Source organism: Malurus melanocephalus, unplaced genomic scaffold (genome assembly GCF_030028575.1).
Source record: "Malurus melanocephalus ecotype Western Australia unplaced genomic scaffold, MMel_1.1 scaffold_340, whole genome shotgun sequence".
Classification (NCBI taxonomy): domain Eukaryota; kingdom Metazoa; phylum Chordata; class Aves; order Passeriformes; family Maluridae; genus Malurus; species Malurus melanocephalus.
Genome location: NW_026623572.1, coordinates 53,904 through 58,810, shown reverse-complemented (window position 1 = coordinate 58,810; position 4,907 = coordinate 53,904).

Here is a 4,907-nt window from a genome sequence, read left to right as displayed (position 1 = left end):
CCTCCCTGGACAGCACCAAGGATTTCCAGCACTGCAGTGCTAAATRAGGAAAACTAATTCCAATGTACAGTTAAATTTCAGTGTCTAATTCTCACATTTAGCACTGTAGGAATCCACATACAAATACCTGACTGATCCCTCCAAACCCATCCCTGCAGAGATGCCGGGAATTCGCTGCCAGCACTGAGTAGGAAGCTCTTCTGCTCTTCCCAATGGACACTGCTGACAGGCCCTTGGCCCCAGGATGGGCTGAGAGAGAGTATGGAATCCATTCATCCTTTTTTACAATCTTAAAACAAAAATGTGGCCTTGTGACCAAGGGTTAAGACATCACTCCTTGAGCTGCTGGAAGTGCTTGGCCCTRCTCACAGAAGCTGCTTGGGCTTCCCTTTCTCCACGGATGGAGCCTTGGATGACATCCCTGCCCAGGACAGGCAGGTTCCTCCTGAAGCCAAAATCCCAGATCTGAGCCCCAGGTGTGACATGCTGGAGGAGGGGAAGAGTTTCATGTCTCACTTCCAATTTGCCTGATGATTTTAGCACAGTGAACAGGGCAAAGAGCACCAGAGGTAACAAATTCAACCCTTTCCAAACACAGTCATGTGGTTGTCATCTGCCAAAAACATAAACCACAATCATAATCCTAAATTTGTCCTTTGAAAGTACCTGTGCCTGCTCTGTAGTAGTTTCCTTCTAATCCCTGGGGATTAACATTGAAGTGCATTGAAACATCTGAGGTGAAGGGCTCCAGTGRAAATTCCTCGTGGGCTGGTAATAATAACTGAAAGCTGCTCTGTGAAGCAAACCTGAGGCTGACTTGGTTTTTAATGGACATCTGTCTGTAGGGGGAAAAAATGCCATGGCAACTGGCTTTCTTGTTGGCACGGCAGCCTCGGCAAAGGGCCGGGGAGAGGATGGGTATGGGAGGGTCTGTGTGGCTGTGCTGGGAATCCTGGAGGAACTGCTTGGCCAGCCTGGGAGGCAAAGGTTGTTTATGGTCTGCGAGCACCAGATCTTGAGGGATTTAAGAGCTAAATCTTGGCATAACGATTGCTTTGTGTGCTGCTGCTGCTGCTGCTGCTGCTGCTTAGCAGGAGCCAGGCTGGGTTCCCCCCTCCCTTTTCTAAAAATGTGAAGTCTAAAGGTGTAAAGCGCTTGGTTGGCGATTTCCTGGTTCTTTGCTGGGCAGGGTTGGTGTCTCTGTCCCAATGATCACTGCAGAGCCACAGCTTTGTCAGATGGATCCTGGAGCTTTGCTGGGTGAGGAAGAAAATGCCCTCGTCGTGTCCAAGACCTGTGGAAATTGAGAGCAAGGGTCATTCAAGTGTTGATTMTGGGTGCACAAGCTCTGGCACCCAGAGCCTCCCTGCTGAGCTCCGTGGACATCAGCATTTCCCTCCATCCCCCACTGGATGCAGAAGCAGCTGGATGCACAGCCCAGCAGGGACATCCATCATCCATGTCCTGAGCTGCAGGGCTGAGAATTGGGGAGAAATGGCAATAAAACTGCAAGTGCAGATCAAATACTCTGTCTGATGAGAGCTGGTCTCTGCCGGGAGCTGAGCTGTGAATTTGGGGAGCTGCCAGCAATGTGAACATCCAACCCTCTAGAGATCAGGGTGGGGTGCAAGGCAGAGGTGGCAGCAGCTGCCCCAYGTGGTTGGTTTGGAGTTCAGGGTTTGGTTTTGCTGCGGTCCCAATTCTGGTCCTGCCAGGGGTGTGTCATCAGTCAGAACCGAGGGAAGCTCTGCTGATGAGCTACATCGTATCACAGGGAAGTGCTGCCTGCGTGTCAGAGCACYTGATTTGTTCTCCTCATATCCTTCCAAGGGTTCAGATATGGTGCTCACAGTACTGCTCACAACACTGTAGCCTACAAAAGGAGGGGTAGGGATAATGGGGTTGAAGAACTGAAGTCTCCAGGGAAGAGAAAACACCCGTGTGGAAGAGCTCAGTTCTCAGAGCTCCTCCAGCAGCTGATTTTGCTTAAAAGTCAATCCCCGTGCCCGTGCTGCTGTCTCTGTGTATCCAGGAGTGTTTTGTCTCGCTGGGTGCTGTTGAGGATCACCCTGGGTCGCTCAGGGAAGGCAGCACAAGACGAACCGCAGGTTAGATCAAGGAAATGTTACATCACACGGCACTTCCTGCTAAGTGCTGCTATTATCAGCCTCACTCATCTCCACATGCAAATACAGCCTGCACATGCAGGCACACATCTGGATGGAAATAGTAGTCCTGGAAAGGAGCAGCTCTAACCTGGATTGCAGACAGGGGAGGCAAAAGGGAACATGATTCTCCATTAGGAATTGTTGCTTTTCTTTCTCCATCACGGAGCAGGTGACTGAATCCTGAATTTTTCTCCAGCTACACCGCCACATCCATTGTTGGCTGTTCTTTGTCACAATGTCACTGATAACCAAAGTATCAGCTATAATGGCAGGGAAGAGCAAAAAAAAAGGTGAGAAATGCATAAAGCCAAGTCATAAAATACTAAATACAGAATATCGGGAATGGTGGGCAATCAAAGAAAGGGAATGCCATAGCAGCAGTAGAAATTCCCATTAGACTGGGAATTTGGGGAGTTCACTGCAGACACATGCCCCTCACAGGAGAATTGTCCATGCTGGTGGTCCCTGGAGAAGCTGGCAGCCACTGGAAACCACCCTGCAGGTTCTCCAGAGGTCATTCCTGACAGAGCTGTTTTAACTGATCACTTCTCTATTTACTTCTAATCTGGGTTGTTTTTTTTTTTTTTTTTTTAGGAAGATGCTCCACAAAGAGCAAAGGGAGGGCACAATGAAAGCCAAACAGAGCTTAACAAAACAAAGAATACATTGAAGGAGAAAACAAGTCAAACTGCAACCGCACTTGAGTCATTACAGAGGATGTGAACACCAATCTATTCATACCCTGCTTTCTGAGCACATAATGGCATCCTAAAATATACTTTAGTATGTTTGTGTCATGTCTTAGAAACCATCTCTGCCTGTGGAACTTGTTTCTGTATTTTTTTTCACATTCTTGACTACCAAGGGCTCCCATTTTTGCCAGCAGAACCCCACAGCCCCTTTAACCTGCTGAAGGTGCTTTAATGGTTCTTAATCTTCAGCCAYATAAACAGTCACTGATTTCTGTGAGCTGTGAACATTCCAGGCTGGAAAAGCATGGAAGCGATGTCCTCTGAACACCCCACATTAAACGACCTGGATGTGTTTTACTGGGTCTCTTATCAGACTTCCTTGTGCTTTTCATGAATAACTTCCTTTTCAAAGTTGCTCAAGGTTCAGGACTAACCAAGAGCTGTAAGAAGAACTTACAAACAGCACCCTAAGGAGRTTGAGTCATAGAATCACAGAAYATCCTGAGTTGGGAGGGACCCGTGAGGATCATCCAGTCCAACCTCTCGCCCTGCACAGACCTTTCAACATCTTCATAGCCTGTTCTGGGCACTGACAGCTCCATATATTTCTTACATTTTTATATACAATTATATACTACTACTACAACAACTATTATTGTGATTGTTATTATTACTACAACCATATATTGTTGGTTAAGTGCTTTTTTCATGCTAGTGGATTTTACAAACTCACATATAAAGGATTTTTCTTGTGAAAGACTGTGAAATAGCAGTGTCTTGCGAGTTCACTAAAATGATTGAAAAATTTAATTTCCTTAAATCACCAGCTCTGTTTGGARTATTTTGAATGGGAAAATTCTTCATGCTGAGCCCATTTTGGGTAGGATCTGTCGTTGAGCTCATAATATGTTAACCACAAGGTTACTTGGGCCTGTGAGGTAAAACCAAACAATCAGTTGAAAAGGTAMAAGTGTAAGGAAAATGCTAATTTAAGAAAGCTCTTCAATATTTGTTGTCTTTTTTACCATTGTGTGCTGCCACCCACAACTCTCCCAACTGCAGGGAAAAGCTGTTGCTTTAGGAGCAAGGTGTATAAATAATGCCTGCCTAAGAGCACTGCTCCTTTTTATTCCATTGGAATCCTGTGGGATTTCTAGAGCATTTCTATGAATAGATTAAACTCTGAGCATTTTGAGTAACCATGGCTATAAATCAATTTAGCTCTTGGTTTTCAAGTTGCATCTGCTCTTACTAATCCTGTACGTGCATAATTTTTTTTCTTTTTTTTAATAGGAAAGACCAGGCTTTATTTTTGTGTATGGATTTGAATTGGTGATATTCCCACTCTGCACCAAGCAGGCTCCACACACAGCCACTGCACCCTGGATTTCTGCAGGGAACCTGATGATGGTGGACAGGTAACACAGAGTGAGGGGAGAACCGGCATCCTCAGCTTAAACATTTTTTCCATCAGCACAATGCAAATTTTGATTTCTTCACTACGCCGGTAAGCCCTAACCGCTCTAAAATCAGTAAGATGGAGGGGCACTGCAGGGAAAGCAGCCATCCTCCGGCCCCATCTTGCTTTCCCCCAGGAGCAGGGATGTGTTTGGCGGCGATGGCTCGGGATCTCTGCGGATCAGGGCAGCAGCGGCTCCGCAACCCGCCAGGGCCTGGCGTCCTCCACCGGCCTTTCACAGCCGGCCGGGGCTCGGCCATTTTTCCTCCATTTCGTTGTCTCTCGACGCCTGATTTCTTTTGAACGATGCGCTGCGGGCCGAGCCCGCCGCCCTCCCACTGCCGCTCGCAGGGGCCCGGGGAGGGGCGAGCGCGGCCGGGCCCCACCAAGGCCGCGGCCTGCGGGCCCGCAGCGCGGGGAGCGCTGCCCGCGCGGGGACCACCCGCCCGGTGTCACCGGCGGGCACGGAGGGGGCTGTGCGGGCTGAGGGGACCCTCCATGCCCGCCGGGGCCTCACGGCCGAGCCTGGACCGGGCCGGGCGGGCGATGCCGCCGTCTCGCGCCGCCGCCGCCTCACGTGTCCCCCCC